At 34.0% G+C, this 27,600-nt stretch overlaps 1 protein-coding gene across 2 annotated transcripts in view; it reads right to left on the bottom strand.

Moving 5' to 3' along the window:
• Positions 1 to 27,600, bottom strand: part of BORCS5 (BLOC-1 related complex subunit 5) — a 115,736-nt gene that overhangs the window by 84,924 nt on the left and 3,212 nt on the right. The window contains exon 2 of one of the 2 annotated variants that reach the window (XM_090406561.1): positions 10,951 to 11,183. The exons of the other annotated variant lie outside the window; for it this stretch is intronic. The gene's annotated coding sequence lies outside the window, so the exon portion shown is untranslated. The remainder of the gene's footprint in view (positions 1 to 10,950; positions 11,184 to 27,600) is intronic. 2 annotated transcript variants of the gene reach the window in all.

The raw sequence follows: 27,600 nt of genomic DNA, 5'->3' as shown, positions 1-27,600 counted from the left end.
TTATTTTGTTTTAACTATTCATTAATAATATCTTTTTCAGTGATCATAGCACTAATATTGTGATCTTTCAAAAATGGAACCCAATTGTTTTTCCTGAGACCTCTGAGAATTGAATTTTTTTTGCAGCTTTCTGTATGTTGTTAGTTAGTTCTAGTAGTTGCTGATCAAGTTCTTTACTAGTGGGTGTGCCAGTGCAATATATTTCTAATAGTTGTGTGTATTTAGGCCGATTTGCTTTTCTGAAGTTCCAAGATCTCTTTGTCTGTGTTTTTTGGTCTAACTGCAAATTTATGGTTGTGATAATAGGTCTATGATCACTGATGGCATTCTTTAATATTTTCCACTGTAGTAAGACTCGCAGTTTCATAATCTACTGCTGTGATATGTAATGCTGATTCTGTGCCTGTAGTTTTTGACAGATATATATATATTGCCTCTTATTTATGATCTCAAGGTTTAGATAATCAATTATGTCTTCTATTTGTGCTCCTTTCCGATCTAGTTGTGGGGAGCCCCAAGCAATAGAGAGGTCATATTTACCTATGTGAGTTGCCAATCAGTGTACCACCTTATTATTAAATTACTCTGGATTTAGAGAAAGATGTTGGCAGTTTATTTTGCACTTGGTTAGACTGGGTAGTGGCCCTTCCCCCAATGCATAGTATTATACATGTCTGCAAGGACATGTGCTTTGCATGGTGGGAGATACTGAGACAAGGAGTGATGAGAGCTTGGTCCACCTTTGCTCCGAGTTGCCAACAGTTGCACCACCTTGCTACAGTCCTGAAGATATTTTCAGGTGCAAACTTCGTTTGCTCACACTTAGATAAAGGATTAAACTAAATTTATTATAGTCTAACCAAGTGCAAAATACAGTTCCAACATAAGGGATGCTAATTTCTTATATGGTTTGTAACGGTAGTCAGATCATATTTTTTTAGGATTTTTGTTAGCTTTTCAGACGTGCCCCAGATATAAGGAATGATAATGGATTTAGTGTAATTCTGTTATGAAGGGGAGGAAGTTGTGGTTAACTGGTTTAATATTTTCTGAATTTTTTGGGGGTTGTAGCCATTGGCTAATAAAGGTGTTAAGGATATGGTTAAGTTCAGTACTTAGGACACTGTGGTCTGAACGGATTAATTTAGCCTGTTAATCCCATATTGTTGTGAGGGGGGGGGGGATTGCTGATGAATGTATCTACATGTATGGGTCGGTTTTCTGTAAACAGAGAAAGACAGGGATCCATCAGGCTGGCATGTAATCAGAGTGTCTAGGAAAGGGAGACTGTTGTTTTCCTTCTCCAAGGTGAACTGGATTCTGGGATGTTGATTGTTTAAGTGTGTTAGGAAATTGTGGAGTGTCTAAGTCATGTGGCCAAATAGAGAACACATCATTCATGTAACATAGTCAGACAGTGGGATTGAGTTTAAGGCTTTTTCTTCAAAAGTCTCCGTAAAGAAGTTTGCGCTAGGGGTGGAGAACCCATGGCTGTACCCTTTGTTTGTAGAATTTTCCTTGCCAAACGAAATAGCCTGAGTTCATGGTGAACTGAAATAGGGCTGAGATATTGGGAGGAAATTTGGCTTGGATGAGATCTAAAGTATCTTTGAGTGGGACACTTGTGAATAAGGAGGAGACATCAAAACTGACCATTATGTCAGTGTGTTGGACTGAGAGGTTCTCTATACTGGCTTTAAAGTGGGCTTAGTTTTTAATGTGCGATGGTGTGCTGCCAGTATAATGTGCAGCACTTTGGCTAAATGCTTGGCTAATTTGTATGTGGGGAAATCAATACCATCCACAACGGGATGTAATGACACATTCTGTTTATGGATTTTTGGTAGTTCATATATTCAGGGTGGGAGTCTAGAGTTGAAAGATTTTAGTCTGCTAGTCACTTCACAGGCCAAGAAGTAACCTTCTTAAGGAGTCTTTGGGGTGTTCTGATTTGGGAGCTGGTGGGATCATATTCAATGGGGAGGTAGGTAGAACGATCTAACAGTAAAGTTGAAAGCTTACTTGTGTAGTCCGTTTGGTTGAGAACCACAGTGGCATTTCCCTTAACTGCTTTGGTGATTACTATTTTGCTGTTGTTCTTCATTTCTTGTAGCGCTTTTAGTTCTTCTTTAGATAGGTTGGTGGTTTAGCTTTCGTAAGATCTCTGGCTACATCCAGTCTGATATTGTTAGCAATATGGATGGGCAGGTTGCAGATACATTCTACTTGCATCATTATTTCTTCAGATGGTATTGTTTTCAGTGCTATGGCAGAGTTGTGGCCACATACAAGGGCACTGAGAGCTTCAGGCTTCAAGGTAATAGAAGAAAGGTTAATTACCGTGTTGAGCAGTATTTGGGGTTCGGAGGCAGAGTTCTTTTATAGACTTTCAAACTTTTTTACGTGTCAACATTGTATTTTAATAAATTCTTTCTCTGCTGAAGCATGCAAGATGTCTGAGAGGATCGTCCAAAGGTCGTCGTTCAGCATAGCAGCAAGCTCTTCCTCTACCACACGAATAGCCTTGTTTGTGTCGACAATATGTGTACGTAGTAGGGCAAAGCTAGTGAGATTATAAATGTGGAGAGCCTTTGGTAACATGAAATTTTACACAGTTAGGGATCAACTTATTATCCCAGCAGTGTTCTAAGAAGGTCAAACAATTCAGTTGTCTTGAAATCTTCAGTTTTAATTTACCATATTGGTGAAATTTTTCAGGAAATGACAATGTATACTAAAATATTCATTAAAAATCTTATTGGGTTGTAACAACTCAATTTAGTCTGATAGGGGGCACCTTTGGGACTCTAGGACCAACACCAGTTGCCTTCTTCAGCCTCATTTGCTCACTGTTAGTGCCTGTGTGCACATATCATAGTTTATGTTCCCAGAAGATGGCCATGTAACATTGCTGAAATATTGTAAGGTATTATTTCAATATTACAATAGAAATATTGTATTGCAATTAATTGGTATTGATTAAAGTTTTTTAATTAATATTTTAGTATACAATGTCATTTTCTGAAAAATCTAGAGTCATGTGTAACCAACGTATAAGTTTATCTACAAGAAATACATGTACTGGCAAATTTCTTTAGCATTTATTCTCTAAAACATTTTTGATACCACATCTTCCTATAATATCCCTCCTTGAATTTGGTTACTCACCTCTGAATCCTATCCACCACTTAAACACACCCAAGAAACTCAAGCAATGAAATCCATGCACAATAATCTGGATATAGTCATATCAAGGCTTTACAAAGAGCATAATCACTTCCTTATCGCTGCTTGTTGGCATGTTTTTAACATACAAGTTATCCTTTGAGCTATTTTGTCCACTTTTCAATACATTCTACCATCACATTCCAATTCTTTGCTTATCAAATTCCTACAATGAAATGCATAACCTTACAATTTGTCACATTAAACTGGCAGCCATTATCATCTGCCCAGACTAAGTCTATTTAGATCATTCTCTGTAGGATCTGTGCTTCAAATTTATTAACTATTGCTTTCTGAGTATAACATCACCAGCACACTAACTAAATATTCCTCAAATCATTCCCAATATCATCATCAGAATCAAATTTCTGATAAGTACCCTCAGGGAGGGGGAGTTATAAGATATTATGACAGTAATGATGTAATCTTTTCCTGTGATAATAACTCTTGATAGACAATTTTCCTCCAAATTAATTGGTTATCTGCCAAGACTTCCATATTACCAGATCTTATATTCAGGTCTTCTAAGGCACCTGTATCAATCCACTGGGTCTTTTTTTCCTGAAAACCTGGAAAAGAACACTCTTGTGCTAATCTTTCTTCTCTCATTCTCTTTAAGTGACCATACAACCCGAGATTAGCTCTACTCTCACATTCCTGAATGCTAACAATGCTAAGTTCTATCATAATATCTTCATTTTTAATATGATACTGCCACTGATTCCATCTGCTAATCTTTCTCAGAAATCTCATATCTGCCACCATCAGTCTTTCATCAAATGCTCTATTTCAAACCCAGCTCGCAGATCCATAAGTTAAAACTGGTATGACCACTGTGTTGTATACAGATAGTTTAGTGTTTTGACTAATTTCATTCTTATTCCATATAAATTTATTCATGTGACTTTCTACCATACCAGCTTAATAATTCTGTTGTATATTTCCATATATAATTTTTGCCATCTTCACTAAAAATTGTGCCTAAAATGCTGAAATATTTTACTTGTTCTAAAGGATGCATCCTTTAGAACAAGTCTCCATTCAGGATGCATTTGATGTTTTCAATGTTTCTGCTCTTTTTATTATTCTTTTTACTGCTGATTTTTCATACCAAATTTATTACAACAGTCATTCAATTATCGAGGGAGTCTTGCAGACTTGTACTGTATTTAGAAGTATAACACTGTTTGCATAAAGTTAAAGAGCTAACATTATCACCAAATTTGATATCACACTTAATAGCACTTATCTTCATAATGTGCACCCTTGCTGTACACCTGATTTAACATCAAACCATGTCCCCGTAACTTCTTTGATTCTAACAACTGACTTACAGCTCAAATTTTGCTTGATATAAGTTTCATAAATGATTTAATAGTTTAGTTTATCATTCTTTTTATTTTATTTTCAGAATGGCGAGGATCCATTCTGAGGATCTTCCTAACTGACAAATTTACAGCTTCAGCAACTCTTAAACAAGATACAGGTGTAGAGATTTGAAGAGCTTTCCTTTTGGCACCTTGTTATGACTTTTCCAGATATACAAAACTTAAATACAAATCCTTGTTATATTCCCATGATTTCTCAACTATTTTGTCTTAAAGTGAAATGCTGATGCTGACAACCTCTATTTGGCTGAATACAACTTGTTCTTTACCAAACTTCCCTTCCACAATTTTTCTTAGCCATTTCTCAAGTATACTGCATATATCTTACCAGGAACATTCAGCAGAGAAATACCTCTGTAAATCTCACATTGTTTTATTTCCCTCTTTATAAATGGGTACTACGAGAGCTCTACTATCTGGAATTTGACTCTTTGGCCTGGCCTTCTGAATTATGTGCTGCAGCTGCTGTAAAACTTTTATACCTCTGTATTTGATGATCATTTCTGGATGAACACCATTTACTCCAGATGCCTTTCGATGTTTCAGGTTTTTTTTGATGACTTTCTACTTCAATTACAGATATGTATTCCTGATTGCACTCCTGTAGAATGTTTTCCATCACCCTGCTTGTTTCATTTAACCATCTTTGAATGCAATTACTCAAAACATCTAGAATATCTTGATAATCAGTTTTCATGTCATCTTTATCATCTGATTTCTTTTACAGTACTCCTTCCTTAATTTATAAGCTTTTTCAATAGTCTCCAGAATATTTTGCCACCATCCCAATATTTATTTTCTATGTTCCTTCCAAAGTCTTCCCATGACTTCTGTTTAGTTAGTTTTACACAATGCATTGCTTCCTTACATTTCTATGTTCTCTAAGGATACAAGTTGACTTACTTGCCAGGAACTTTTGATATTATTATTATTATTCAGGCCTCCATGGAGTCAAAAGACTCATCGTGGGAGGTCCTTCCTAAGAACATAAAGTCTGTCAAGACTCATCGAGGGGAGGTCCCCCCCCCCTAAGAAACACAAAGTATATCATACCACTCCTTAAACTTATTGACCGTTCTCGCTCTCACCACTCCATCAGGCAATGCATTCCACGGTTGCTTTCTTCTTTTTCTTTACTGTCTCTCTAATTTCCTCAGTACACCATGGAGTACTGATTTTTCTATACTTGCAGACAACCTCACCACATGCATCTCTGATCGAATCATTCTTGCAGACTTCAGGGTTTGTGATTGGATTTCCAAGGTTTGGTTCTTGTTTTCAAACTCTTAAGTTTTTCTTGAATAATGTTTGTGTATTTTAGTCTACAGTTCACCTCTGAAAGCTGCTTTCTGATTTGTTTCAAAACTTTCTTACACACTATTCTTATCAATATGAAATTCAATTTTATCCTGCTCAAGACTAAATGGTTTTCACTTCCAATTTCAAATGCTGTGTATGCTCTTGTGTCCTGAACCAACTGGAAAATATTCTATCAACAATAACAGTCAATTAGATTTTTCTTATTTCCTGCATGATATCTCCATGAAGTTGTGCATATTTTTATGTTGGAACATACTGTTAGTAATAACTAGTTGATGTCCTGAGCAGAAGTTACTTAGTGCAAAGTTAGATTCTATTCCTAAGGTTCAGAGGATAAATAAAGTAGGAGTGGGATGAATCATGGAATTATGCAGGAACCTCTAAGAAAGAGGATGTTTTGAATAGGTATAAAGAACAAGATATCCATCAGCAGCATGAGGAGTATAAAATGCACGCCTGGAAGGTGACAAGTGGAATGAGGAAAGAAAACCAGACATGTGAAAAGAGACTGGCTGAAGAAGCAAATCCCTAGGGCATTCTATAATTATGTTGTTAGTGGAGTTTAGGGTGAATACGGAAGGCTCCTTTAGTTGCTGCAGATGGAACAAGAGCCTATATTCATTCACTAATGATGAATCATTATAATTCTTCTTTTCTTCTTCAACCTTTCAGTTATGTCCACTGCTGGATGAAGGTACCTCCCATGGTTTTCAGTTTTTTGCCTCTCCCATCCATCTCACTCCTGCAACTTTTTCCAATTCATCCCTCCATTTTCTTCTTGCTCCATCTATTGGTCTCCACTCTATTGTTTTTCTAGTACATCTTCCGCCATTGCATCTGGCAATGTGGAGCCCATCTCCAATTAGGGGGAAACAAAAATCCTCCTAAGTGGAGATTTCTTTTATTTTACTAATGAAATTTAACTAATTTATTAATAACAGTTAATTTTATGCTGTTATGATTTAATACTGCATCTTTATGTTTGTTTACATTTCTCTACCGAGAATAGAACCATGTACAGTCTGTAAATGTGTGTGTGTGTGTGTAATTTTTGATAAACTTTTTATAATAGATTTGTGTATACTTTATATCAAATAAAATAGACTAGTATCTACATACATTTAATGCATTCATGATATACCTAACTTTTTATGAATTTTTCGATATTTCTAGGCTACATGGTTCATCTGTAAATTTTTTTAAATTATCGCAAATCCCCAAAAATTTTTCCAATGTATTTATTCAAAAAAATAAAAATAAAAATCCATGTCTACGTGGACTCGCGAAGTTCAAACCTGCGTTCAAGGGCGAATTGTATTACCAACACAGTGATGGGATATGCAGAATTTGACCAATAATAACAGATATTAAAACTTGGAAAGTTGAAAAAGTATTTATTTTCTTGAAATATTTCATTATGTTGGTTCTAATGCAAATGTTTTTCTGAGCTGCCTTTTCGGAGTTAACTCTGCTTCATATAACATCTTTACTTTCTTACTAAATAGTACTATATATAAATAATATATAAATATATATATTTATTATTTTTATTTATTTATAAATATATTATATATATAACATATAAATAAATACTATTCATATAACATCACCAGCCCTGTTTGCAGCCAATCAGAATTCACAAATACACTAATGTAGTTACATTTGTAGATTTAAGGGTTTTCTTTTATTTAGAATTTTTAGATACTGGATGTTTTATATTTTAATATGTGGTTCTCACCCACAAAAGATTATTATAAACCTATGGATTTTTCTTCTATTTTTTATTTATTTTTACATAGTCCAGAAATCCTGCTCTAGAGACCAAACATGGAATGCCTCCAATAAGTGGGGCAGTGGTCTCACAGTGGGCGATGAACTCCATCTCCCACCTAAAGGCATGGCAGTATTCGAATCTGCAACTGGTTGGATAGGGAGTATGTTAACCAGGCTGGCAAACTAAGTATTAGAAAATTTTCCAAAAAATGGTATTATTAATAATAAAAAAAAAAAGACAAATTGTCTCATATTTATATTTTCTTAACAGACTGATAAACACAATAATGTGTAATTACTTGTCATATTTTCTTCAACACTGGTAGTTATATAGATAAAACAACCATAGTACTAACAAAAGCTTATAAACTGACCAGATCAAAGAATAAACATATGACTATAATATAATAGGCAGCTGTCATATGGTACATCCAGGCTAACATCTGATGTGCAAGATATTTGCCTGACTGGTGAGAAAGCACAAAATTTTCCAAGTGTGTGTAAATACATACAGGTTGTCTCTACATGAATACCAGCAGTATCAGAGAGAAACAAAGGGGTCAAGTTTATTGCATTGGTGAATACACCAACTGATAGTCCAAAGGATACAATATTTTTAGTAAGGATAGACAGGTAAGAGAAGAGCATGTGAGCCGCTAACAATATTGTCATTAGAGTCCAGTTAGGGTAGAAGTTCTAACTGCAATCTAGTAAAATTTTTCATGTGCCAAAGAGTTTGGCACATGGAAAATTTGAAGCCACCTGGAAGTGGAGTCTAATGAGATGAAACATAGTAGTGTGTTTTTACAGACCTAACAGATCAGTTGCTAATGACAGCAAAATGCATTACTATATATAAAAATGATGACTGTGAAATGAGTAAAGTAATCATTATAGGCGACTTCAATTACTCAAACACGGACTGAGTAGGGGTGAAATCTCAACAGAAGAATGAAACCAAATGTAATGAGCTGATGCAAGAAAACTTCCTCAAAGCAGCATGTGACAGAACTTATGGTGAAAGAGTGTTAGATCTGATTACAGTGTCAGAAGGTTCAGTTAAAGATGTGACTGTTTTCCATCTGGTTGGTAACTGTGTTCATGCTGTACTGACTCTGGAAATAGCTAAGATTATAGATGCTCCATTCAGAAAAGGCTACATCCTAAACTACAAAGCAGGAAATTATAACCAACTGAGGAGTATGCTCAGTTTAGTTCCATGGTATCGGTTGCTAGATGGGAAGGATATCAGCAGTGTTTGGGAAACATTTGAAAAATTACTTAAATGATGCAATATCAGAATGGCTTCCAAGAGTTTAACGAATAAAGGATGATGTCAGTTATGAAAATTATAAAGAGCAGGTCCAAAGATTTACAAGTACTGAATAGAAAGCAAAGTGAGAGTATGAAAAGAAACAAGCTAGATAGGCTAAAGACAACTCAAAGGAATTCTATCATTATGCTGCAAGTAAAAGAAATAATGAATGTGAAAGAATAACTTTAATGAATACAGATGGTATGCAGTTGGCAGATACAGAAGAGATTGCAAACTAATGAGTGCCCATTGTGCTAAATGCTATCAACCTGGTTTATGCAATGTTGAGCTGACTGAGACCTCTTCATTCGATGAAGAAACTCAGGTGTGTGAGGAATAGGCTGAAGCGGTTATACAAACTGAATAAGAATTTGGTAATAGGGGCTGATGAGACATCAGCATGGATGCTAATAGTTTTCAGCTGAACTGGTTGTTCATTTGACCACTTCATATCCAAGTGATTGGATATAAAGTAGCGATGTGCTGAATATTTGGTTTTGCTTAGTTATTCAGCTGGCCGAACACACAAAAAAATCCTGTTGTGTGTCAATAACAAACACAATCAATCAGGAAAATCCTCCCATTATCTTGTGCAACCCTTCAAATAGAAGAGTTTTCAAGGAGTAAACTTATTCTATAGTATGATTTCTCCGATTTTTTTTTTTTTTTTGGCATAAGCTACCATTGTATTCTTTGAAAGATTTTATTATTTTTTTTTATTAGTCAGAAATGGAAACCAGATATATGCTACTTAAAAAAAGAGCAAAAAAAATTCAGTTTCCTATATAATTTATTGTGAATTCCTTTTGATTATTAAATCCATTTTTGTTATTTGAAGAAATAAATGCCATTTTTTTTTTCCATGTTGTATTGCTTATTTTCAAATAGAATGTTCTCTAGGAATTTAAATTCTAGTTTTATTATGTTGAGTTGGAGGATATTATGAATCGATCCATAGCCAGATGTAGGAAGAAAGTTATGAAAATAAGACAGGAATCAGAGTTGCCTTAGCTTGCATTATTTAAACAGCACAAACTCTACCCACAACCTATACAATTGCCTTTTATTAATGCATTCAGTACATTCCACTAGCCTGAAATACCATCCTCCAAACTGGCAAAGTTCAAATAAATTACTAGCAGAAATGAAAAAAGCTCATTCAATGCCATAAGTAAACTATGTTAGAAATTATTAATTTCAGATAAATTATGAAAACTATAACCATGTTAAAAATAATTACTTTAATTTCCCCGATGTTTCGACCATCACATTAAGATAATCATCTGGAGCACATACACGAGAGAGAGAGAGAGAGAGAGAGAGAGAGAGGGGGGTTGTTATATTATATTTCAAACAGTATGCCAAAGAAACAATGTTTTGATTAACCATTATTCTACTGGCCTTACCTCTAGTGAAAAAAAATTACATCAAAGTTATATTCTATTTATAACAAACATGTTATAAATAGAATATAGCTTTGATGTAGTTTTTTTTTTTTCCACTAGAGATCAGGCCAATGAATAATGGTTGATCAAATCATTGTTTCTGTATATATACGTATATACTCCAGATGATGACCTCAATATGAAGGCCGAGATGTCAAGATATTAAAGTAATTTCTAACAAGGTTGTAGTGTCTAATATTTGTCTGAAAATGAATGCTGATTGCTGTATAACACTAAAGAAAAGGAAGTTAGAAAGTTAAATTCATTTTAAGTGATATCCAGGTAGGTGCATAATAAAATATTAAATGATAGGGCTGAGCTTATATTTATCTTACATAAGATAATGTGATAGACAATAATAATATTGTGATATGATGAATCTATAAAGATTCAGCTATAATTTATAGCAAAATACAGAAACAAACAAAAGAAAGAAATGTAAAAAATGTTCTTTTTAATTTTTGAAAATTACTAGAATGCTTACAAGGTTATATTCTTATCAACTCTGTTAAATGATCAAAATTTTTAAGTTTCTTTCTAGAGTGGCTATAAAATATGATTGGATACCTAATACCCTCCATTACAATGTCTGATTTATTACAAATTGAAGCATCTTGGCTCTATACTTAAAACTTTGACAGTTATTATATTTAGGAAAAGCAAAATTTCATTTTCTTTTAAATCAAAGAGTATCCTAAAAGTCTTCATTTTGGCAATCTAAAATAAGAAAATAAGAGATATTAAAGATACATTTTTATTTCATAGCCAAATATACATATACACAGAAACTTGAAGAGTTTCGAATAAAAAAAAGAGAGCTTATGAGAATACAATCCTCGGAATCGAAGTTACCTCATCTTGCACTACCGGGGGGGTTCTTAAATAGTGCATGAAACGTGAATTAGTCTGTTTATTTAGTGACACTGAAATAAATACATTTAAGCACTCTGATAATTACTCTTAAGAACCTACTACTGTTCACCTGCAAAAAATACAATTCTCTGAAACAGAATTGCTTTGGTATTCAATGAGGATTATTGTCATTCTAAGGTTTCTGATTGATCTCCGATGAGAACCAACAGTTTGAAACAGCTGTCAGGTTAGTGAAACTCGAATCAAAAGAACTAATAAAAGGTCAATACACGGATGCCTCAACAGTGCTCACATCTTAAGTAGTGCAAGTTAAAGCAACTCTGATGTTGAAAAATGTATCAGAAACACACAACACTTCATAAACATAAGCAAAGACATTACATTAGAAAAAGATGATTTATTAGTCAGTTTGATATCCCTGCCCTCTTTATGAATGTCCCAATCAATGACACAATCCTTCTTTTACAGAACAAATTCTCTCCAGATATAAATGGCACTCTTTGTGCATGTATTACAGTCTGGTTATTTTGCATGGCAAAACACTTTCTACCTACAAAAAGAAGGCACAGCCATGGGCGTGCCATTACCCCCCCCCCCCCCATTGCTATGTTCCATATTGCAATAGTGAATAGCAATGTTGCTCAAAATTCCATTTTGAGCAACATACTCTAGATTCCTCTCCTTTAAAACCCAAAGTCTGGCTTAGATACGTTGATGATGTTTTCACAATCTGGCCCCATGGCTGCCAGACACTAGGCACTTTCCTTAGCCACCTAAACAAACAACACAAATGCATACAGTTCACAATTGAGATTGAAAAACAGAACACTTCCATTTCTAGATACACTTGTCACACGTCTTCCTTCTTGCAGTCTTTCCTTCACTGTTTACCAGAAACCAACACATACTGGCCAATATATACACAAACTCCTACCACCACCCAACACAAAAACTAGGTGTCATTAATACTCTAAAAAACAGGGCTTTGAAGTTCTGCTCCAATTAACAAGCACTGAAAGACGAATTTAAAGTTATCAGCAATACTTTTCTAAAAAATGGTTACAGCCAAAACAATATTAACCAAATTCTGTGGAATGTATCTACTGCATAAAAAGATACCCGACTGAGTGTGTATATATATATATTATTATTATTTTTAAAATATAATTTAATTTAATATAATTTTTAAAGACAAAATATAATACACATAGCAAACTGGAATGTAAGAGAAATAGCATATAAAGAAATAGAATTAGACCAGTTATTAAATGAAAGAAATTTTAAAATAGCAGTAATCACTGAAACAAAAAAGAAATTAAAAGAAACTATGAGAACTGAAAATTTTAATGTGATATACAGTGGAGTCGACAGAGACCAAAGAGCACAAGCAGGAGTCATGATTTGGATTCATAACTCCCTTTCAAAACAGTTAAAACATCATTATGGAATGAAAGAATAATAGAAGCTAGAATAAAAATAGATAGAGGCTATTTAACAATAATTGGTTTATATGCCCCAGAAGAAGGAAGAGAACAGGATAATATTGATTTTTATAATCAGCTACAAAACAATAATAAAATAAATAAAAATGATTACATAATTTTAGCAGGAGACTTAAATGCAAGAATTGGAAACACGAAAATTAATAATAATATAGGAATACATGGAGAACACACTCTAAACAGAAATGGTAAAAAATTGATTGACTTTGTAGTTTATAATAACCTAAAAATAATGAATTCCTTCTATAAACATAGACATACATAAATATACTTGGGCAGCAAGATGATGGAAATCAATATTAGATTACTTCATATTAAATGAAAAGACATCAAAAATTTCACTAGATGTTAGAGTTCACAGAAGATATGAAATAAGCAGGGACCACTTCCTTGTTAAAATAAAATTAAGATTACCACCTAAATGGCTACAAGTAACAAGAACAGAAAGAAAAATTGAAACATTTGTTTATAAAACTAGACTATTGAATGACACAAATGTACAATGGCTATATGAACAAAGAATTAACCAATATCTAGATAAAATAAAACAAAATAAAGAAACAGAATGGCTTAATATGAAAACGATACTAAATGCAGCAGCAAATGGAAGCTTAGGAAAGACCAAAAAATTCAATAAAAGAAATAATCAAAAAGAAAAAAGAAGCCTATCACAAATGGTTAAGCAGTAAAAGATTAGAAGATGAAATAGAATATAAAAGAATAAGAGCCATAGCTAAAAGAGAAGTCAGAAAAAGACAGAGAATCATGGAATAAATTTGTTTCTAATTTAGAACATGATTTATATAAAATAAGACCCAATGTATATGAGATTTTGAAACACCTAAATGCAGATACCAAAGAAAATTAAATTAAACATAAAATTAAACACTGAATTGAAATTAGAAGAATTTCTAAATTACTACACAGAACTGTGGACAGACAAATATTTTAAAAAAAGACAACTGGCAAACGATTAACGAAAATGAAAAGGAAATAACTGAAGAATTAGAAATCAGCCGGAAAGAAACAAGAAATGGAAAATCACCTGGAGAAGATAAACTAGGTTCAGAACTATATAAATATGCAGGAACAAGATTCAAAGAAAGACGCTTTTAAATGAAATTTATTCAACTGGTATCCCCCCCCCCTCCCCCAATAGAATGGAAAAAAGCAATTGTGATTCCTATCTTTAAAAAAGGTAATAGAGATGACCCTAAAAACTATAGCGGTATCAGTATACTAAATTCCTGTTACAAAATATATAGCAGAATCTTAAATAGCAAACTAATGAAATATTCTGAAAACTTTATTTCAGAAGTACAGAATGCATTTAGAAAAGGACGATCATGTATAGACCCGGCCTTTTGCCTAAAATTAATAATAGAGAAAAGAAGAGAATACAATTTAGAAACACATATTGCATTTATTGACTTTGAAAAAGCATTTGATAAAGTTAAAAGAAACATTATTTAACATATTAAAAGAAAGACAAATACCAAATAATATCCTAAAAGCTATCACAAGTATATATGAAAATAATCAAATACCAATAAGATTAAATCACGAACTATCACATACAAGAGAGATAAACCAAGGGGTACGACAGGGATGTCCCCTCTCAGCAACTCTTTTTAATATCTACTTAAATGAAATAATAATAAAATGGAGTAAAAATTTATATCAAGGAATTAAACTTTCTCCTACAGTTAACTTAAACACTCTCCTCTTTGCCGACGACCAAATAATAATTACAAATTCTGAAGATAACTTACAGAAAGCTATTTTAAATCTAAATGAGATATCCAAAGATTATGGTATGATAATATCAACAGAAAAATCAAAAATGATGGCCTTTAAAGGACAAGATCCAGCAAGAACTAAAATAGTAATAGATAACAAGATCTTAGAACAGGTGAATTCATTTAACTACCTAGGATGTATGATCACATATGAAAATGAAAAAGATATAAACGTAAAAATTGCAAAATATTTAAAAAGAACAGGTGTAATTAATTCTATATTTAAACCAAACCTAGTTCAAAAACAAACCAGACTAAAAGTATACAATACATTAGCCCTACCAGTCTTAATGTATGGAAGCGAAATCTGGACAATAAAACAAAAAGACAAACAAAAGATTAACAACAGCAGAAATGAAGTTTATGAGAAAAACTGCAAAGTATACCCTATTTGATCACAAAAGAAACAAAGATATTATGAAAGAATTAAACCAAGAACCAGTAATAGAAAAAATTAAAAAATATAAACATAAATGGATGGAACACGTTCAAAGAATGAAAACAAAAAGATTACCAAAACAAGCCTTAAAGTACAAGCCATTAGGGAAAAAAAAAAAACCAGGACGTCCTCTTAAACGATTCAACAATGACTTCTAAGGCCAGAAAACAGGCCATGCTAGGCCTAAATCCTTGATATGATGCATGATGATGATGATGATTTTTTTTTTCCATGTGACCACATGATTAAGTGAATATTATACATTTTTTTAATTTCTTCATTCTGCAATTTGGCTGAAGCGTGCTGAATATTCTGAAGGATAACTAATTAAATATTAAACACTGTGAATGACATTTTATAAACAAATGTTTTGAACAAAAAAAACACACATTAAAAATATTTATCAATTTTTAATGAATGCCATTTTTATCTTTTATTTTTGACACCATTTGTTTATAAAATTTAATTTAGTATGCTTCCACTGTATATTCAGTGCTTCAACATATCCCCTGATAACAATTGGAAAATAAACAGATCACAGCAGAGGTGAGAAAATGGTCTTAAAAAAAAAAGGAAAATTATTTTAAGAAATAGTGCGTGAAAATAAGTTGAAGATTTAAAACTATCTTTTTGTTTTTCATTTTACTGACAATAAGTTGAAGATTTAAAACTATCTTTTTGTTTTTCATTTTACTGACATCGCTCTCTCTCTCTCCCAAGTTGAAGACTCATAATGAGATATTAGTTTTGAAATGGCCTTAAGTTATTCAGACTTGGAACCAAGCAAAAGAGGAACTAATTTTTTGGATGACAAGGAGGCAATATTTGTGACATGTTTAAGGCAAGAAAGTTTAGACATTACAGCCATCTGTCCAAGAAGAAAAAGTTCTTATCCAGGGATCAGGATAAAATTAAAATCTGCAGGATATTTTCAAAAATAAGAGTAGAAGAAAGGGTATTTTTGTGCAAAACAATACAGGAATTTGCTAGCATCAGAATCACTGATTGATTTGGAGATCAGTATTTAGCACTGAAGAAAATATTCTAAGAAAATTGTTGATTTGTGTATTACATTTTTCAAATCAGAGCCCAGTTATATCATCATCAATTTTCTTATATGTATTCTCATCTCAAGGTGTTGACAGGATTACTAATCTCCTGTCAATAATTTTTCTCTAATTTAGAATTACTTGTTAGATCTTATATTTCTGTCTTCTAGGACACTTCTGACTGCATCAACCCACCTAGTGCAGTTATATAAAGATGCAAATCACCCAGAATCAATAGGTCTAATAGTTCCACGTACTCTTCAGCCAGTCAGTCAAAGTTTTGCAGGAGTGAAACTGCTATCCTCTATATGAGACTTGCAAAGTCTCCTTCAATAAGATGCAAATCCAATTTTTCCAAATGATGGCTCATCTGATCATCATCACTACATTAAAGCATACAGAAGAAAGAAACTAAGTGAAAAAACAAAGTCATAAGATTGGTACATCAGCATTAGTCACAACATATGAGAATAAGATCCATTCATTATCACATGTAACCAAACAGAAAGCTAGAACCACAGTTCTAGCTTTGTTTGGTTCAACAAAAGTTTAGAAAACAGACAATATGATGGAATCTTACTTATTTTTAATAGGCCTTTGTATCACACGTGAACAAATGCTTACAGAGATTGAAAGCAACCATTTGAGTTTATCCGATTTTTCCATAACATTTGTACAAAGGTAAGTAACTAAGTACAGAGACATTCTACTAATCAACCGTGTTGTTAAAATCTGCAGCATGACAGTAATTTGATGGTGAAGATTGGGTGCCATTTCCAGGAATAAGATGAATACAGTAGAGGAGGTTAATATATTTCAAGCTGCAGAATAAATCAACAAACTGCAGACTAAAGCTGCAGAATAAATTAGGAAGGTGGGTGACACAAAGCAGAAGTTAATTCCAAAACACCAACCTTCAAAGCATTCGCAAAAATGCAGTCAAAAGTTTAAAACACTTTCTGATAAATGAGAACTGAATTACATCCCATCTCTTTCTGATGAAAAATCAAAGGAAACAAATGTTGTGGGTATGGTTTGCAGATCGGGTGGGGCAAATGGTTAACGTACATGCAGTCCAACCAATAGATAGTCGAATTCAAATCCTACCTTGGATGTTTCTAACTGGCTTTAGCAAAAAGCCACTTCCCAAGATCATCAATGTAAGAACCAGAGGAAAAAGATGAGGAACAGTCTGGGTAATAAAGCAAGAGAACTGTCTAAATGCAAAAGAGGGAGAAAGACAGGGTGGACAAAAGTTATGGCGAACTTTGGTAACGGATCATGAAGCAAAACTGACATGTGGAGAGAATGCATGCCTTTGCTTTTGGGCCATTCAAAATCAGTTTTGAATGTGTTGATAATTTGCTTGCATCTATTACAAGTTTCCGTATAGACAGAAAAGGAAGAATAATATGAAAGCAAATCATTCTTGATTCTTTTAAATGGCTTGGGCATATTTGTTAGAGAACATTGTCTTAGGTAAGAGAATAATTAAAATGGAATGGGGATTATATGATGCAGTTAGTACAATTGTTTGGATCAGAAGAGTGGAAACAATAATTCAACTAAGGAGACAAAGAACAAAAATTAGAAAGTTTATTCTATTTTCATTTATTATTATTTTTTTTTAATATCAATCCAAATGAGAGGTTTCAGATCCTATAGTGTACCAATGCTGTTTGTGTGGACAAGAGGTTCAGGAAAAAGTAAGAATCTGTTAATGGATTTCTTGATCAGCTAGAATTTATACTCCCTTAGGAAAATAGTACAAGAAAGGCTATTCCAAGTAAGTGAGATTGAGGAAATGAAAGAGAAGGATGAGAAACTGATTTGGCAGGTTTGAAGCTGAACTGTATGGATACTTGCCAGTAGCAGAATTTTTTATTTTTATTTTGTCTGGAATTCTGTTTTTCTAGTGATTAATCATCCACAGAATAGCTACTATTTCACATTGCCATCATGGATAACAAGAAAGAAGAGTTAAATGAAGAATAGGGGTATGCTGAAGTGTAGGGAAGTGAAACTTGCAGGCATATAAGGAACTCAGTCTTCTGACAATATTGTATCGTGTTCTATCCTGCATCAATTTGTATACTGTGGACTATGTGTACTATGCAGTTTTTGGTCACCAAAAACTGCATAGTGAACTTGGGTCACTAATTAGCATGTTACTGATGTTTCACAGGACCATGAAAGTCACTGTCACATGAGGTCTGGCTAGCTGGCATTTTTACTGAGGATGGCATGCATTTATAGTGCAATACTCAATGGATTCACCATGCTGCCAACTTCACCTTCTTCTGCCAGAAGGTGAAGTTATTTGGCTGGGAGAGGCTACATGCTACATACAACCAGCCCATCAGCTGCCATGGCATCTTTGCCTGAGAATCAGAGCATCTGATGTGGAAAAGGCACCATGACTGCTGACAGCATAAGCATTAAAATCCCTAAGGAGGATAACCCTGCATTTAAAGAAAGAAAATCAACTTTAGAAAGTTGGCACATTAACAGTTGTTACAAGAATGTTAAAAGAAAAAAAGCAAAGCAATTTTAGCTACAGAAGATCAAGAGAATAGGATTACTAACATGGAATATTTAGAGACAAGCTATGCACAGAATGCTGAAGATGTGCCCACAGGCAAGTTTCTGTTAAGACAAAAATCAGGTGTGGTTTAGCATAGTAGAAATAAATATCAGAGTTTGAACATGAGGCTATATATATTTGTGAAGTTTTGAAGTGTGCCTTGTTTTTCTCCATGTAATTAATTTCTCTTTGCTTGTTAAAGAATATGCAATAAGAGATTCTTTGATCAATTCCTGGAAAATTTTGGCCTCAGCAGTGCTCTTCTTTCTCTCCTCCTATTACTACTACTCTAAGTTCATTTAAACATAATCTAATACTGATAACCATTAGGTTTGGTGCTTTACTACCTAGTGAATCCTTAGTAGACTAAACAATTTAACGATGAATTTCCAAGAAAGAATATATTTTATATGATTTTTTTTTTTAAGGAACATCTGCTCTTACTCTTCAAATGTGTAGTACTCATGGTATGCTATGAGATGTATTTGAATTGCTTCTCAGTGTTCCCCATTAATGTTTGGCATGTTCACTTAATGTATAAATGACCTTCCAGCACTGATCTCAAATACTTTTCCAAGCTTGGAACCGACAGTACTTTCTATTCCACTTCTTTTTCAGGTGAGAACTTTCTGGAACTTCAGTCCTGTTGTCTTTCTATCAAGAAAGATCATACATCATATAATAACTATTTCCAAATAGGGTCAGACATCCTGTCCCTTCTTAGGCTGACCTCTACACCTCTAGCCTTTACTGACACAAACACATTTCAGCCATAACTTCTTCATCCTCCAAAAAGTTACTTTTTTGCTACTTATGGATAATACTATTACTACCACCAATGTATAAATCAGAAATCCACCTAATACTGGAATGCTACTCAAATATTTGCGATGATGCACCAAAAATCTCCCTAAGGATACTTGAAAATATTCCGAAAAGGGAAAATAAAGGATGATACCCCCCTCTTTCTCTTCTCTCTGTGAACATATGTAAGAGAGAAACACTCTCACAGATGTTCTGTTTCCGCCTTTCACCATTTCTATAAGCTATCAATCCTCCATTTTCTTCCAAGGCTGTCCAAACAGAAGCAACAACTGGTGGAAAACATCCATTTACTATTCAAATTCTAACTTTTCTTCCTCTTTCATTTGATATACCTATTATTTGGAACAGCCTTCCTCACTCTGTCTTTGCCAAAGACTAAACTTTCCAGTTATTCAAGAAAAAACTTGACAATTTTTGCCAGCCTCATTGACTGAGTGTTTAACATACCTGCTCTCTAAGATGCAGAATTGGGTTGATAACAGAAAAATACTCTTTGATGGCCAGGATGGATTTGTTAAAGGAAGACAGCATTTTAACAATCTGCTTACTTACTATAACAAGGTGACAAATGAATTGGATAAGGATGATGCATACAGCGGTATATTTAGATATTGTGAAGGCCTTTGATAAATTTTCACGACAAGCTGTTAATTAAATTGAAATGGATGGAACTAAACAGTCGATTAGTACGCTGGATTGGAGACTGGCTGTCTGAGTATCAGCAATAGAAGAGCAAGTTTTCAGTGATGTATCCAAAGGGTCTGTTTTCAGTCAATTCTATTTAATTTGTATGTAAATGATATTGGGAGAGGTCTAAATGGTGATATGTAGTTATTTGCAGATGATGCAAAGTTGGGAGAAACCTGTTCCTCCAATGTTGCAAAGTGTAAGGTTTGAAATTTAGGAAGCAAAGATGGAATGTAGAGTACAGAATCGGTGGAAAATTTTAAAAGAGGTGAGAGATCTGGGAGTGATTGTGGACAAGGAGCTAAAATTTTGGGAACATACTGCTAAAATGTGAGGTCAGAGCAGTGGATAATGGGAATGATGTGGAGGGCAATGACTTGTGGAAGAAAGGACGTTATGGTTCCCTTGTATAAGGCTTTGATCAGGCCACATATGGATTCTGTGCACAGAATGCAATCTGTAGAAATTGGTGGATAGAGGGATATGATTGTGACATTTAAACTGTTAAGGAGCTATTACCAGATTAATGTCAGGGAGGTTATGCAAAGAATGGGTGAAGACAGAAAGAACAAGAGGGTATCCCAGGAAAGCTGTGAGGAGCAGCATTTTTGCATGGACAGTGGCAAGTGATTGGAATGCATTGCCTGAGAATGTGAGGAGCACAGAGACAGTGAACATTTTTAAGATGTGGTAATACAAACCATGTGTATAACAGTGGGACCTCCCACGATGAGTCTTTCGACTCCACAGAGGATTAATAATAATAAAAATATCCTGTCACAGATTTCCTGAGAATGTCTTTGGGTGGAAGATGAATTTTACTGCCTGGTGCAAGCCCTTGCTTAGCAGAGGCTTGAAAAAAAAAAAAAAAAGTATGTTAGGTCTCTAGAGCAGGGTTTCTGGATTAGGTAAACATAAATTATATAAAAAAGTAAATAATAATTATAAAAAAAAAATATTAGCCACTGCATACCAATGTACTATAGGTTTATAACTTTTTGCGAGGGGGAGCAAATAAAAAATGATATTGCTGTGCATTCAGAATTTTGCAACTAAGGATATGATAAGATATATGATTTTTGCAAATGTAGTGAATAGCATGATAAAGAGATTTGTTAATTATAATTATGCAAGTTCTATCAGGAAGTAGAAGGCCTTATCAATGCAGCTCCTGATGACAATCACTAAACACCTTATCTTTCCTTGAACACATTCACTCAAAAAAAAAAAAAAAAACCACTCAGACTTTTGAGACATTCACCATTGCATGAGAACTTGTTGCACACATGATTCCTGGCCCAACACTCTTACTCAGCATGAATTTATTTCCTACCTGCAATAAACTGTAAAATCTTATTTGTATCATTCATGCAAGATGTCTTTTCTTATTATCATATGTAAGATATCTTTTTCTATCATATTGCCTCTCCTCTGCCTCTTTCTCAAGCTTCAAAGACCACATTCCCTCAAACTGTCCTCATATGCAGAATTTCATTGGCCATCTTCTCAACTTCTATCTCCCAAACTTCACAGATGCCAGGTGAGACCATATCTAAGTATAGTACTCCAGATAATGTCTTATCAAACCTCATAACGTGGGAGAAGGGGATCACTTCCTTATTTCTACATGACAATATTTTCCTTAACAGCATGGTTATCAAGTATATTAAACTTAACCAACTTATAATAAAGACTCCCCACACCCTCCCAAACTAACTCCCTTCAGCTATGATGCCTAAATCTCTACCTTCATTGACTACGTGTACAGATTTCCCCACCAATGCAGGAGTACCTCAGAATTCTTTCACCCACTCTCTTCCTCTTGTATAAAATTTTGCAACTAAGGATATCATAAGATATATGATTTTTGCAAATGTAGTGAATAGCATGATAAAGAGATTTGTTAATTATAATTATGCAAGTTCTATCAGGAAGTAGAAGGCCTTATCAATGCAGCTCCTGATGACAATCACTAAACACCTTATCTTTCCTTGAACACATTCACTCAAAAAAAAAAAAAAAAAACCACTCAGACTTTTGAGACATTCACCATTGCATGAGAACTTGTTGCACACATGATTCCTGGCCCAACACTCTTACTCAGCATGAATTTATTTCCTACCTGCAATAAACTGTAAAATCTTATTTGTATCATTCATGCAAGATGTCTTTTCTTATTATCATATGTAAGATATCTTTTTCTATCATATTGCCTCTCCTCTGCCTCTTTCTCAAGCTTCAAAGACCACATTCCCTCAAACTGTCCTCATATGCAGAATTTCATTGGCCATCTTCTCAACTTCTATCTCCCAAACTTCACAGATGCCAGGTGAGACCATATCTAAGTATAGTACTCCAGATAATGTCTTATCAAACCTCATAACGTGGGAGAAGGGGATCACTTCCTTATTTCTACATGACAATATTTTCCTTAACAGCATGGTTATCAAGTATATTAAACTTAACCAACTTATAATAAAGACTCCCCACACCCTCCCAAACTAACTCCCTTCAGCTATGATGCCTAAATCTCTACCTTCATTGACTACGTGTACAGATTTCCCCACCAATGCAGGAGTACCTCAGAATTCTTTCACCCACTCTCTTCCTCTTGTATATAAATGACCTGCTCTCACAGACTTACAATTCTATCCAAAGCTTTGCCGACGGCAGTACACTCCATCCCTTCTTTTCGTTCAACAAACCTGTTAGTGCTCAAGTATTAGAATCCTCAAGATCTACCACAACCCGAGACCTGAACTCAGATCTCCTAACTATATCCCAGTGGGGAAAGGACAACCTTATAAACTTCAATGCCACCAAAACCCAATTCTGTCTGATCTCTTACAAGAAAGAGCTCACAGCCCTCTCGCTTACCTTCAGTAATACCGAGATATCCAAACGATCAGATTTCTCTTCTTGGACTGACTTGCACCTCTGATCTTTCATGGCACAACCATATTTCAACTATAGCTTCTACAACTGCCAAAGAACTTGGTGTACTTTTTTGTACAAGAGAATACTTTACACCTTCACAGCTGCTAACTGTATACAAAGCCCAAATCCACCCAGCCATGGAACATTGCTCCAATCTTTGGAGTGGGGCATTAAAATCCTCTCTAAGATTGCTCGCTTCTATCCAGAACAGGGAAATCCAGCTAATTAATGATCTCTCTCACAAACTCACTTCAAACTCTCTCTAACAGACTTTCAGTTTCTGCCTTGTGCCTCTTCTATAGATACTTTCACAGATAATGCTCTGCTGAATTGGCCACTATTATTCTGCCACTCTCCTCTTATCATGTGCAAAATCTTATCAAATGCTTTCACAAAATACAGATGTAGTATCACTATTAGGAAACCTATATGGAATAAACAAAACCATACTATCCTCTAGAGAAGATCCAAGTGATATCTATCTATCTACCTCTAGATGTTAATTCTCGTAGACAGGCTTATACGTTGGTTATGCATTACTAAATCACTTAAGGAATTGACAACATAGATACGAATATAAATTAAATTACACTTTAATAAATATTTCCGATATTTCAGCAACGTCACTTTGCCAAAACAGTTACTGTGTTGTAGTGCCTACGTGCACGTGCCTTTTTTTTGTAAGTTCCTTTTGAAGATGGCAACATGACGTTGCCGAAATACCGGAAATATTTATTAAAGTGTAATTTCATTTATATTCGTATCTACATTGTCAATTCCTTAAGTAATACCTCTAGATGTGGACTCTAAATAGTCTCCCCTTTCCAGATATACTGATTAGTCTACATCTGGTTGCAACAGTTCAGGCTTCACTATTGTCTGATAGAATTATCTTGCTCTCTTTCAGTCATTAGGATTCTTGCTTATACTGAGATGCAAAGTCAAAAAACCAGACCACACATTGCAAATTCTCTTGCAATTCAATCTGCAAGTATCTGTACTAATATCCCATCCAACCCCCTGGCTGTGTCTAGACACTATAATAACTTTAAAACCTCTTAATTCATCCACTATCCTTTTATCCAGTTCTCCTCAGAGCTAATGGGTCTGCCTGAAATCTACACACTAACAATCCACAGCTATATTTAAGTATTTCATAAAGTAAGAAAATTAGTTGCTTGAAAATTTTATTTATCACTATTTTACTTCCAGGTAGGTCATCATCTTTTAAAAAAGATTGTTTCTGATTTTTTTTTTTAATTATTTTTTAAAAAATCTCATAAATAGTAGATTTGTACAACTATTTCTGTAAATAATTTACTATTATAAAGCCTTCCAAGGAATGGAGCCATGAGCTATTAAAAACTCATGGAACTGAGTTGAAATATTCAATGCATGAGAAAAATCATCCAGTGATAAAGTGATCACAATCACACCAATATATGGAAGAATGATGAAGCAGCTTTTAATAAAAGATTTCATAGTGGTCTGGTCAGCACATTTATATTAAAACAAAGTTTATAAATTAAAAAAAAAATTGTTATGCCAGCTGGCTGAGTAGATAGCACAATGGATGAATTTTACTGCGCAGTGTGAGATGGTACCAATTCACGAAAGCTACTTTACTTCGACAATTCAGAAATCAACAAGATCATGTGACCCGTATGGGCACATGATTGATGTCACTAAAAGAGATGGAAATCATGTAACACTATAAAGAACACATAATACTGATAAAAGACATGACACAGATATGTGAAGGAAAAAATATATTAAAAAAAAAAACTATATATAAATGACCAAAACCACAATAAAAAATTTTTAATGAAAAATTTTGTTTATTATAGGCAATGTTCTCATTACAATAATCACACAGCAGGAGGAGGAGGAAATCTCAAATAAAGAAGTATATCAACAATAATCCACACACACATTAAGAGGAAACAGAAAAACAACTGAATACCATTAACAATAGTAACACCACTGACAAGAAAAACAATTGATAATATACAACATAACATTCTTGGGTTCTGAAGATGTCAAAACACACGTGAATTGCAATATATTTTCAAACTATTATATATTGCACATAACTTATGAGAAATCACAACAGAAAAAAATATTACAAACATAACAAAATAGATATAAAACACCAAATATCAAAATAATAATATATACAATAAAAAAATTACCAAAACACTTAAAAAAAACTACAAAAACACTACCAAACAGCTCTGATGTGTGGTTCTCGAATGAAAACCTTACATTTAAAAACAATGAAATCAACATAATCACCATTACAGAAGCAAAAGCATTCACAGCAATACTAGAAAGTCAATAGCAAACCACACTGATACCACCAAGAAACAACATTCAATATCTCTGGCATGTGGCCCTCAAAAATCTCTACCTGCTGCTCTTGAAAGCTAACCTGACCTTTTGAAGCTAATACCAGAAAAGTGGGAACAAGAGTAAAACACGACTGGTCTGCAGTCCTCAAAACCTAACCTTCACTTTTAAAAGTCAGTGAAATCAACAACACTATGTCAATGGAAACAAAAACAACTACAAATAAAAGGGCAATACAGAAATACATGATCAAAAACCAGAAACAAAACACTTTATCAAATATGTCTTGACATAGGGTAAAAACACACCAACCAATAACATCATGTACATCTTAAACATTAATAAAATCAAACTGCAAATAAAAAACACACACCTTAAGAAAAATAAACACACAAAAAAAGCAGAATATCACTTCACCTTTTGAAAAAAAAAAAAAAACTGATTATAATGAACATACCATGTATAAACAAAAGCAAGCACAAAACAGGACAAAAAAAACTCATTGACATACCAGGAATGAAACATCAACCAAAAATAACTAAAAAAGAAAAAAAATAAATAACACCTTCATGAAGAAAAAAAAATTAACAAAACACCATTTCAAAGATAAAAAATTACACACCCCAGTAAACATAATTTAAACCATCCAATATCACTTGTGATAATGTCAATTACATCACACATACTCAAAAAATGTGGTTTTGTCTTGGCTACTTGGAAAGCAGCAGCTTTCATGAAGTAATACTCCATATAAAGAGTATACTGACATGCAGGTATACAGAGGTAGTGGTAGTTGTGCCAATGTATAAAGCACTAGTCAGACCAGCCCTCATATTTGGTCACCTAGTTTTCATTGTGATGTGGAACATTGGAGAAGGGCCAGATTCAAGTGATGACCAAGGCACCATTAAGACTCTGGAATATTGGTCATGAAGAGAGAGAGAGAGAGCTTAAACGAATGTAAATTACTCAGTTTGGTGGATAAGAGGTGATATGAGATATGTTTAAGTTAGTGAGGAGATTTTATCGGATTAATAGAGAGGATTGTAATAAGGATTGAAGGCCAGAGGGGAAGAACTAGAGGTAATTCTTGGAAGTTGTTTAAGAGTGCAGTGAAGAAGGGTGCGAGTAATTTTTTACATGGGAAATTGTGGATTTTAAGGTTCAATATGATAAATATATAGACTATGAAAAGGCATCTGACATGGTCTGATGGCATAAACTCTTCGCATTGTTGAGAGATACCAGAGCAGAAGAACAAATAATAAAGTTGATCTGGCAACAGTATAAACATCAAGTTGCAATACTGTCTCCACAAGAGGATTGGTGAACCAGCTAAAATTGAGAGAGGTGTAAGACAAGGATGCCTACTCTCCCCAATCCTTTTTCATATTGTTGAAGACAAAATGAAAAGGGAAGCTTTAAACAAAGAGTACAGAATTGCAATACATAGCAAAAGAGTAAATGTTATTAAATTTGCAGATGACCAAGCAATAATAGCAGGTTGCTCTAATGGACTGGAGAAAATGCTGAAAAGAATAAATAAGACATCTGAACATGGCATAAGAATAAACTTTACAAAACAAAGGCAATAACAGGAAAGAAACCCCATACTGCAAACATCAGAAAAGAAGATAAACTCATTAAACAAAACATTACACAAAAGAAGTGAAATCAAGAATCGCACAGGCAAAGCATTTTACAATAAATATCGCATACTCTCACACCAAAGCAAAACTGACATCAAACTAAGAAAAAAACTAATCAAGACCTTTGCCTGGCCTGTTGCGTTGTGTGTCAGAAACCTGGACACTCCTTAAATAAGATCAGGACCAGAAGTGAATGATGAAAATTAGTTGGAAAGGAAAGAAAAGTAACAACAAAGTTCTCAAAGAAGTTGGCAAAAAAAGAAGTATATTGGAGACCATAAAGAAGAGGCAACTCAAATGGATAAGACACCTATAAAGGCATAACAATGGGACTGGAGGCGAAGATACTGTTTTCCTTAAAACAATAATAGAAGGGAAAATATGAGTAAAAGAACGAGGGGAAGACCAAGAATGAACTTTATCAAACAACTATGTGAAGAT

The sequence above is a fragment of the Typopeltis vanoorti genome, chromosome 16 (assembly GCF_054136105.1).
Source record: "Typopeltis vanoorti isolate ZY-2024b chromosome 16, IOZ_Tvanoo_1.0, whole genome shotgun sequence".
Lineage (NCBI taxonomy): Eukaryota > Metazoa > Arthropoda > Arachnida > Uropygi > Thelyphonidae > Typopeltis > Typopeltis vanoorti.
This window is presented reverse-complemented; position numbering and strand designations above follow the sequence as displayed.